The sequence below is a fragment of the Herpailurus yagouaroundi genome, unplaced genomic scaffold (assembly GCF_014898765.1).
Source record: "Herpailurus yagouaroundi ecotype Mexico unplaced genomic scaffold, PumYag 196, whole genome shotgun sequence".
Taxonomy (NCBI): domain Eukaryota; kingdom Metazoa; phylum Chordata; class Mammalia; order Carnivora; family Felidae; genus Herpailurus; species Herpailurus yagouaroundi.
In genome coordinates, this window is record NW_024412427.1 from 2095810 (window position 1) to 2107289 (window position 11480).

The 11480-nt window shown below is 42.6% G+C and overlaps 1 long non-coding RNA gene across 1 annotated transcript; it reads left to right on the forward strand.

The window, feature by feature from the left end:
- The first annotated feature begins 497 nt into the window (after window positions 1-497).
- On the forward strand, window positions 498-9285 carry LOC121012136 (uncharacterized). Its single transcript, XR_005781961.1, has 4 exons — window positions 498-694; window positions 4938-4982; window positions 6765-7133; window positions 8751-9285. It is a non-coding gene; the product is annotated as an uncharacterized LOC121012136 (long non-coding RNA).
- The last annotated feature ends 2195 nt before the right edge of the window (window positions 9286-11480 follow it).

Below are 11480 nucleotides of genomic sequence, written 5' to 3' on the forward strand. Positions count from 1 at the left end.
AGGAAACAAAGTCAGAAGAAATATGCAAAGAAGCAATGGGAGAGCATTTTCCGGAATTGAAAGAGGTTGTGAGTGTTCACACTGAAAGCATAGATCAAGTATAGAGCAGAGTGAATACATTAACATCTAGGCAAGAAGATACTTGGCTTTGGTTACAAGTCCACAGCATTGACTGGAAGCAAATGGGCCAGAAACCGATGAAAGTTATGGGTTGTATCGGGAACAGTCCAACAATGGCCAAGGGCATTGCTTATTCTGCAAGGCAATCCTCAGGATCTATTGTACCTATAGGAGAGGTGGGGAAGACCCACAGAGATGAGGATCACCTTTGGCCTTGTTCTTTCCTGTTGTGATGAAGGAAGGCTGGACATACCCAGAGGGGAGTATGTGATACTCGGACCCCCTCACAGCTATGAGATGAAAGGCCAGGGCTGCAAGGTTGTGTCTGGACAGGCGTGTGCTCCCATTTTGAAAAGACCCGGAAGAGGGTGGTCTCATGCGACCCACTTATGACTGCAGCCTTTGGTGCCCTGGGCCATGGATAAGGGATCCTCTGTGTTTACCTCTCAGGGAAGCACCTGTCTGGCATTTCTATCTTCAACACTTCCTTCCATCACCTCAACAATTTTGCACAAGAAGCTGTGGTGTAAGACGTCAAATTGAGACTCAATATGATGTGTTGCCTCGACATCTGGTAAGACTGGGGGAGCTCTGGAATGTCCTAATCTCAGCCGCCCCTCACCCCCACTCTGCACCCACTAATAAAGTCTCCTAGCTAAACAACCCCCTTATCAAAGAACCAGGCACAGTTCCTGCTTATCCCTAAGTCGCCTGTTTCAGTTCCCTGTAGTGATGGAATTATTCAAACCAGCCAATTATATCCTCCCATGGGAACCAGAGGACATCCCACCTTCTCGATACTACAAACCCATCTTCCCACAACCCATTGAACCCAGTGTCCGCTCTGTTTTCAAGTGCTACCTCCATGTTCCACTGTGCGGTATGTGGGTCTTCCCTCAAGCTGTGAGTGTATGTCACTGCTAAACTGCTCTTGATATCATCTGTCCAGCGTTGAGGGTCACGTGTGGCCATCCTCAACCCCTAGGGCAGGAATCCCTCCCTCACCAACAGGGTCTGCCTTAGAAGTGTCTCTACCCCAGTCCCTTCTGATCAGGGTTCTGGGACTTAAGACTGCTTGGAGCTGGGGAACAGGGGGCCACATCTTACAGAGTCTTGGATTGGAACTTCAGCTCTGCCATCGACTGGATGATTGACCTCAGGCAAGCCCTGTACCTCTCTTATTGTCAATATTGGTTAAGGGTTGGTTGCAAAACCAGGAACCACTGTGGCTAAGTTTAAGCGGAGAGCGATTTATTGTCAGAAACTGGCATTCTACCGAATTGCTCAGGGGGGCTGGAGGAGGCTGTAAGCTGAGTTTCTGGGAAAATTTCCTCCCCTGAGTCATGCTGCTTTGGCACAGTTCAGGAAGCTACCTACTAGAGAACCATGCTGCCTCTGCCGCGGTCTGTGCCCTGCACTCCGCGTCCTTGCAGACTTAGTTCTGTGTCAGCGTTTTAGAGAGAGTATCTGATTGGTGAAACTCAAATCGCAGCCAGAACCCTCACTCTGAGAGGTCAGGAAATGTAGCTTTAACTTTCTCCAGCCTCTGTGCTATAGAGAGTTACACCGGAAAGAAAGAAGTCGGAGTGGATGTTGAGTGAGTCAATCCACAGATTCTGCCTTAGCTTCGGCTCTCCACCTCTGAAGTGGTTTGCTGGGGTCCCTGGGTGGGTTGGGAATGAATGTGGGGGTGCTGCCTCGAGTCAAGCCTAAACTTATTTCATAGAGTCCTTCTGGAGGGATCTAAATAAGTGTTTTTAAACCCTATGGACTCAATGTTCTTCCCCCCCAACGCTTTTAACAACAAATCTTTTGTTACATCCCCTTTATTAATCTACACCTGTTATATCAGAAACAGGTCACTATCACATACTAACTGTAATGATAGAAATGAAGTAAAAGGAAAGTATAATTTATAGTAAAAGGATATGTGTTTATATACATATACATATACATATACATATACATATGTATATATGTATTAGAGAGAGAGAGAGAAAGCACAAGCAGAGGAGGGGCAGAGAGAAAAGGAGAGAGAGAGAGAGAGAGAGAGAGAATCCCAAGCAGGCTTTGCACTGAGCCTGATGCAGGGCTCGAACCCATGAACCGTGAGACCATGACCTGAGCCGAAGTTGTGTGTTCCAATGTTTCAGTGCTCCACCAGGGCTACTTGAAGATGTGATCAAGTTGCCAAGAGCTCTCGAACTTTGGGGATGTGATAGACACAGTTGTAGTTACAACTCAAAGATTATGAACGTGTTTCTCTTGGGGATATCATGTTGTAAAATGGCCAACAGCTCTTGATAAAGTTCTGAACAAAAGGTAATTCTTCCCTGGGGCATCTGGATGGCTCAGTCAGTTAAGCATCTGACTCTTGATTTGAGCTCAGGTCATGAGCTCACAGTTTATGAGAAGCATGGAGCCTGCTTGAGATTCTCTCTCTCTCTCTCTCTCTCTCTCTCTCTCTGCCCCTTGCTGGCTTGTGCTCTCTCTCTCAAAAATAAATTTAAAAAAATTTTTAAAGGATAATCTTCCCTGCATTTACATGCTAGTTGCATTCCTGAAAAAAAAATCAGTGGTTCTTAAAAGTAGACAAAATATTTTGTGCTTATACATAAAATGAGTTTGGTACTAGGCTCATATAAACAGATGCTTCACTTTCAAAGTGTCCAGCAAGATATTAAAAAAAAACCTTTAAAAATGAAAGAAAAATTAATATAACACAAATGTCCTGTCGACCATCTTCAGGTGTATAATTCCATGACATTTATGCCTTCACAATGTTGTGCAACTATCACCTCTATTTAGCTCTAAGACATTTCCACCACTCCAGGTTTCTTTTGAAACCTGTCCCCATTAAGCAGTTTCTTCCCATTCCGCTCTCCCCCAGGCCCTTGGGAACCACTAGTCTGCTTTATGTCTCTATAGACTTACTTATTCTGGAAGCTTTATACGATGGATTCATAAAAGTAGGTGATCTTCTGTGTCTGGCTTTTCCCTCAGCATAGTGCTTTCAAGGTTCATCCACATGGTAGCATGGATCAGTATTTGAATCCTTTTTATGGCTTAATCACATTCCATTGTATGGGTGTACCAACACTGGAAAAACAATTCGGTCCTTCCTCAAATAGGTAAACACAGAATTGCCACATGTAATTACCATAAGACCCAGCAATTCTGCTCTTAGGAATATATCCAAAAGAATTGAAAACAGTATTCAAACAAATATTTCTACACAAATGTTCATAGTAGTGTGGCTCACAGCTGTGGAATATTTTGAAAGTTATGCAAGATGTTGGCACTTGCTAGGTATGAAGGGTTGTCTGTGCGATGTACGATGTCTGCCGTCTTTGGCCCTCACCCACTAGAGGTAAGTAGGCCTCCCCAATCATTTTGAAACCCCAGAACACCTTTATATGTTTTCCAAAGGTCCCTGGAGCTTTGCCATTGCCACCGAGATCGCTGATGGGATGAACGTTCCATGAATGGACAGGCTGAGGCCCAGAGAAGGCTGTTCACAGAGGGAGTCAGTAGAGGCCAGAGTTGGAACTTGCCTCTCTCCAACCCAAGTTAATGCTCATTCTGTATGGAGCCTCCATCCATCCCACTGAACCCTAAGGGTGGGAAAAAAACACAGCAGGTTCCCAGTGCCTGGGTCTGATTGCATCCCCAAGACCTGATTACCACCACCAACAGGAGAGAATGGAAGCTCCCTCATAGAATATAAGCTGTTCTCAGTAGAGCATAATCTCCTCATTTTCTATACGGTTCAGAAGGACAGAGAGTTAGAGTTTTCATTATTTCTGAATTCCCCATGCCTAGGGACATGCCTGGCACATGGCACATGGTAGGTTTTAACATGTATTTGTTGAATGAATGAATGCATGTGTGAATGAATGAAGATTGTGTGGTCCTGTGGTCCAAAGATTCTCTTTCTTCTCCCTGGATGGAAAAGTGAAAGATTTGTCCCTAGTGTGAGCACATGCTTTTTTTTTTTTTTCAACGTTTATTTATTTTTGGGACAGAGAGAGACAGAGCATGAACGGGGGAGGGGCAGAGAGAGAGGGAGACACAGAATCGGAAACAGGCTCCAGGCTCTGAGCCATCAGCCCAGAGCCTGACGCGGGGCTCGAACTCACGGACCGCGAGATCGTGACCTGGCTGAAGTCGGACGCTTAACCGACTGCGCCACCCAGGCGCCCCAATGAGCACATGCTTTAAGAATAACTTTGGGCTCCATTCATCGGTGTGCCCCCAGCTCTCAACTCAGGGCCAGACACGTAGTGGATAATGCACACAGTGAATCAGTACATGCTTTCTACGTGTTCCGTTTCTGTCTGGGGCAGAAGTCTGGCCTGGGGCTTAAGGGATGATGGGAGGAGAGAGAGAGTGGGATTTGTGGCCTTCCTCTCTCAGCATGAGGAGTGGAAAGAACAAAGGGCTTTGAACCAGACAGATCATGGCTTGAGTCATAGTTGTGCGTTATTAGCACCCAAATGCTGAGCTGGTGACTTCACCTCTCTGAGCCTCCATTTCCAAGGGCGTAAAAGGGTCAATAATACTTGCTTTCTTCTGTGGTGGTGAGGATAAAAGATAAGTTTGTGAGGTGAGAATGCAGTGACTGTAGGTCAATCGTGGCACATGGTTATTTTCCTTTAGGATGAGCTCCGGGTTCTTTCCTACATGGATGCACGCTTTCACCTCCGATTCAAAGTGTTGCTAATTGCTGTTGTGGGTTGGGTTTAGGACTTTCTATTGGGCTTTATGCAGAAATTAGCCCACACATGGCTGTGATCCTCCTTGATTTCATTTTTCAGGAATTGTAACAAGGGTCTGAATTGAACTGCTCTAGTGGAGACCAGGTATGACCAGCCTTTCTTCTCTCTTTGTCCTTTCTGGGTTCAGGAAGAAATTCAAAAGCTGAATAAAGATATGCTCATTAAAGAATTTTATGTGGCAATTAAATTTCTCCCCTAGTAAGAGGAAATAGGTTGAGATATTTCAATTTGGTGATTAAATTTCTCCCTTCAAATATGGAAATGAGGGGTGATAGGTTAATATTTTACCCAACTTCTACAAAAGAGATACTTTCAATCCCAAATTATTTCAGAGACCAGGACAAGGAAAACACACATAGAAACTTTTGTGGCTTTTATTTTTGATACCATGTATTTGATATTATAATTAGAGTTTGAGAAGAAAATTGTGGACTTTGTTTTTTCCTTATGAAGATATGGTGGGAAAATCCCAATTAAAATGTCAGGAAATCGTCGATGTTGAATTTCCTGAAGTTGATGACTGTACTGTGGTTATGTAAAAGAATGCCTTTATTCACAGAGAATACATCCTGAAGTATTCATGACTAAATCTCATGTAAGCAACTTACTTTCAATGGTCAGTATAGAGCATTATATTCTCACTCATAGATGAAAGAAAGACAATAATAAAACAAATGTGGCAAAATTTTAACACTTAGTGGATCTGAGTGAAAGGAATATGATAGTTCTTTGTACCATTCTTCCAGTTTTTTCCATGCATTTGAAATTATTTCAAAGTGACGAGTATAATTAAGCGTTAGGATATTGAATATGCTAAAAAAAAATCCCTAAATAAATAGCATAGGTCTTAGGAATGCAAGGATAGTTCAAGAACAGAAAATCTATCAATGTGATGAAGCAAATTAAAAGTTTAAAGAAGAAAAGCCAAAGGAGTTTTTAAATTGATTTCTAAAAATCATTCTATATTGTTCAATGTTCACTCATGATAAGAATACACACTATACTAGGAACAAAACGAACCTTTTTAACCTAGTAGAGGGTATTTAGCAAATAGTTACAGCAAATATTACATTCAATGGTGAAACTAAAGAAGCAGTATCCTTAAAGATAGTATAAGGCCCAGATGCCCTCTATTACCACTCTCATTCCAAATCATATCAGTGATCTTAGGTCAATGCAATAAAACAAGACATAAAAATAAAGAGGCATATATATATATATATATATATATATATATATATATATATATATATATATATATATATATATATATGGTTCCCAGAGGGGAGGATGGTAGGGGGATGGGCAAGATGGGTGAAGGAGACTGGAAGGTACAGGTTTCCAGTTATGGAATGAATGAGTCACGGAGATAAAAGGCACAGCATAGGGAATACAGTCAAAGGTATTGTAGCAGTGTTGTTGTATGGGGACAGATGGTAGTTACACGTGTAAGCCCAGCATAACATAGAGAGAAGTTGGATCACTCTGTTGTACACCTGAAGCTAATGTAACATCGTGTGTCAACTATACTTCAATAACATTTCTTTTAATAGGGAGGTATACGGATTGGAAAGGAAGAGAGAGAGTTGTTAATGCTTACAGATGGTATGTCTTCAGATGAAAGCCAAGAGACTCATGAGAAACTATTAAAACTCATGAGGGAATACATCGAGTTTGCGATGGCAAAAGTCAGTATGCAAAAAATTGATTGCATGCTTACACATCAGAAACTAGTAAAGATGTGAAAAGAGGGAAAGATCCTATATTCACTGTAACCGTAAAATGGGTAACTACCTAAAAATAAACCAAGGCAAAGTTTGCAAAGTTTATGTGAAAATAATAACACTTTTTGTTGTTGTTTTTCAGATAATAAAACTTTACTGCACGACTTGAAGAGGCCTTGGATAGAGTGATGCTCATTGTTTTTATATTTGGGAGGACTCACTGTGGTAAATATTGTGGCTGCCCCCAGTAATTTATAGCTGTGATACCACTGTAATTAAAATCTCAACAGATTTTCTTAAGGACCTCGAAAAATTGACTCTAAAATGTATATGGTGGAGGAGAAGTGCAAGAAGACCCAAAACAATTCTGAATAAGTAAAACAGAAGTGTGCCGCAAAGGACCAGGATATATAAAGCATATGTATTAATTAAAAGAGCACCCAAGAATGCTGGTTTGAGACTGGACAGGCTGAGTGAGAACACCTAACGTCATGCAAAAACACATCCATCTGTAAGTGAAAACTTGGTACAAGATAGATGTGGTTTTATAAATGAACAGGAGATCAATGAGATGGGGGAACAATTGGCATTTCATATTGGAAAAAGTTGAAACAAGATCCTTAGTTTGCACCTTTCGTAAAAAAAATAATAAATTCCAGATGGATTAATGACTGAAATGTGGGGAAAGAATCTTTTAAAAATGTTTGAAGAAAATATAGGAGCTTGTTCTCAGGTGAGGGTAGTTTGCTTAATATTGCCATGAAAAGTGTAACCCATAGGGGCGCCTGGGTGGCTCAGTCGGTTAAGTGTCCGACTTCGGCTCAGGTCATGATCTCAGTTTGTTGTGCGTTTAAGCCCCGTGTCCGGCTCTGTGCTGACAGCTCGGAGCCTGGAGCCTGGTTCAGATTCTGTGTCTCCCTCTCTCTCTCTGCTCCTCTCCCGCTCACACGTTCTCTCTCTCTCTCAAAAATAAATAAACATTAAAAAAAAAGTATAACCCATAAAGGAAGAGGGGAGTAAAATTGATCTCATCAAAGCAAAAAGAAATATTCTTTTTAAAAGATAACACCAAGGACAGTTGGTGCTAATATGCTAACTGATGCTTCTTTCTGGAGCTCATTCATCGTTTGCACATGAGACCCATCAACTACACAGACTAAAGGTGACCCTCCCAGGGTTTCTCTTCTCTGAGCCCCAGCTTTGGACACATAGCATCAGTTCGTAGGCAGCTCTCTGTCGACTTCATCCAAAGTGTTCCCTCCTCCCATCACATTACATGGGAGGCCAACTCTGAGCCTTATTTTTGCTGTTTATAAAATCAGATGACTGTAACACCTCTCAAAGCATTTTCATGAGGTTTGAAAGTGACAAAGCACTCAGTACTGTGTCTGGCATGTAACGAGTACTCAGTAACTATTAGGTATAATTATCTAAGAAAGCATATTTATTAAGTGGGGGAGTCAGGATTTGAAAGCAGGTGGGTCTAGCTTCAAAGTCTGTGATCTTTTAACAAAAGTCCCTGAAATCAAGCAGAAGGAGTTAGAAGTTGGTCATTTGGGGGCTATTTCCTGAGCGCCTCGGGTCTGTACCTCTTTGCTCTGGAGTTTCATGGCCTATTTTTGCTCTAGCATAGCTGACCATCACCTCGTCTCCAACACTTGTTCCTCTCACCAACATTTCACATTGTAGGATAAAAATACATTCAGAAAAGTACATAAAATGAGAGGACGATTTAATGGGTAATTACAAGGCAAATACATGGACCACCACCACTGAGGCCACATCTGTTTTCAATCTGGTTTCTCATGCCCCCAAACCACTTCTTTATGGACAGGTCACAAAGCTTCTTTTCTGTTGTTCGTAAACAGACACCTTCCTTTTGGGAAATATCCAGGTCTTGGGGAAAAGTGTGAGAAACACCTGGTCTGGTCTGAAATCAGACACGATCACAAATCATTTCGAGCATGGCGAGGTCTCAGAAGCTCCAGCCATGGAAGCTCCCCGGCTTCTGCTTCAGATTCAGATATTTGCTGCCCCTGTCCCCCAGCATCCCCCATTCTCCTCACCCCTGGCGTCTCTAGCCATCCTTTGTACTGATTTCTTTTCTGACGGGAACTACCTTTCTCAGTCTCCCCAGAATCTCAGAGAAGAATCCAACCTGGACAAATGGCAAAACTTCAAGACAAGGAAGCGTGATCGGGAAAGCATCGAAGACACAGCTTGCTCTTGATGCCTGGATATGCTGACTCTCCCATGTTCTCATCCCTTCTCAGCATCGTTTTTCCCCATGTCTACGTGTCTTCTTTTCAAACCTCCCACTGCTTCTATCATACCTGCATCTAGCAAGTCTCCTAGGGCTTACAGCCTTGAGGTTCTTCACATCAGGGAAAGGAAAGCCATGGAGGACTGGAGATGAACAGATGGTTGCTGGTGGCCTCTTCCTGGGTTCATTCACTCAGTCATTCATTTATCCAGTGGTTCATTCATTCATTCATTCATTCATTTATTCATCAAATTGTTCTCATGTGTCAGGCTTTGGGTTAAGCAATGGATATGCAGCAAAGAACCAAATAGATATAATTTATTTAGTAGAACTCATGGAATTTACTATCCACATTTATTGAGGTCTGCTGACTATCAGTACTAGTAAAAAGCAAAACTGACACAAGTTTTGTCCCTCCAGGAGATCATAGCCTAGTGTGGAGACATACAAATCGATAGGCAGAGAGATAGGGAAAATGAGGCACAGAAAGGGGGCACCTAACACAGAAAGGGAGTCAGAGACCCCCTGCTCCCCCAACACCAATGGATGGCAGGGCAGATGGTATCTGTGAGTGAAAGAGGAAAAAGTCCATCAGACAGAAACATGGGCTTGAGTCTTAGGGTGAAGAGGAACCAGAGGTGAGGTACAACTGCCTCCCTTTTTTAAAAAAAATTTTCAAATGTTTTTATTTATTTTTGAGACAGAGAGAGAGCATGAGCAGGGGAGGGGCAGAGAGAGAGGGAGACACAGAATCTGAAGCAGGCTCCAAGCTCTGAGCTGTCAGCACAGAGCCCGACGCGGGGCTTGAACTCATGGACTGTGAGATCATGACCTGAGCCGAAGTCAGATGCTCAACTGACTGAGCCACCCAGGCACCCCCAACAGCCTTCCTTAAGAGGGAGCAACCATAGTCTTCTCCTGTACCCTTTTCCCTAAACTTTAGGAGCCCAGTCTGTGAACAGAGCCAAGGCAGGCCCTTGAGAACAGGAGATGCCATCAGCAGTAGGGTGAGGCCTCCTCAGCCTCTGTTGAGGGTCTTGAGCAATGGCAACATCAGTTCCAGCTGAGACCTTCGTCTTCTTCTAGTTCAATATTCTCATGTACAGGTGGAGAAATTGAGGCTCCAAGAGCCACCATATCCTGACTAAGGTCGCACAGTGGATCAATGACAAAATCTCTAGAATCTGGAAGTAGATTAGGTTGACAGTTAACTGGACTGAGTAAGATCTTTCAATTTATAATAATCTCAGTTGGTGAAAGACCTGATATCTTTCTGTGAGCTCCAACGTGTGTGTGTGTGTATGTGTGTGTGTGTGTGTGTGTGTGGTGTTAGTGCCAAGATTTGAATCCAGATTGGGTTAATTCTGATGTTCATGCATTTATCCACTAGATTGTACTGCATCTATGTGTCCTATTAACTTTTGTATCCCCAGGACCTGGCATAGTGCCTTGTTCATGGTAGGCTCAATAGTCTTACAGGATATAGGACCATAATGGTTGGATGGAAAAGATGGAGTAAGAATCTGGGATCCAGATCAAGTCAGGAAGGACAAGGCCAAATAGAGCAGACTCCTGGTATTAGTTGGGAGTGACCAAATTCAGAGAAACAATATCTCACATATGGTAACTAATTTATATGTGATTATGGTTGGATCACCTCCCTTTCGGATTCTGTTTTCTTCTCTGTAAAATAGATTGGCCTAAATCTATTCTGAAGTACATTTCAGTGCAAACAGTCAATGATTTTAGGGTCAGAACCAATTATAAGCAGCTTATGGATGAAAGGTATCCGGTCCCGTCCCGTCTTCTGTGTCCACTGATTACTTATTAAGCACAATGCTGTCTTATGAGTTTTTCTCAAAGTTCAGGAGCCATTACCAACTGCTCAGTGACAGATTCTTTTAGGATTGTGCGCACCAACAGAGCTACTATTCAGAAGAAGATATTAGACAGATCCAAACTCCAAACCTCATAAACCCAAGGTGTGTGCATGAATTTATCAGAGGACAGGGAGAGGGAAAGGGTGGCAGGTCAGCAGGAAGAGTTAGAGTGCCTCTAACCTTCTCCTGGATGGTTATGGTGAGAACCAGGGATTGAAGCCAAAGCTACGGCTACCCCAATGACCTATAAAAAATGGTAGAAACCATTTCAACAGAGATATCAATCTGTATTTCCTATATGAAAACTATGAGACACATACTCAGTTACTAAATGATGCTAAATTCCTTCCTTTCCTTCCTCCACCAATAGGTAACTCATGTCTTTTTTTTTTTTTGTAAGGAATGGCTCTTGGTTAGCTGTCTAATTGGAGAGGATCCTAAAATTAAATTTACATGGAAGCACCACTGATCAATAGTTTGATTCTCATTTATGGGAGGAAATATAACACCAAAGACAGTTATCGTTAGGCACTTGTTGCCTGAAACTAGTTCTCTTTTGACTTCATTTAAAAATCAAAAATGATGGGGCACCTGGGTGGCTCAGTCGGTTAAGCGGCCGACTTCGTCTCAGGTCATGATCTCACGGTCCGTGAGTTCGAGCCCCATGTCGGGCTCTGTGCTGACAGCTCAGAGCCTGGAGCCTGTTTCAGATTCT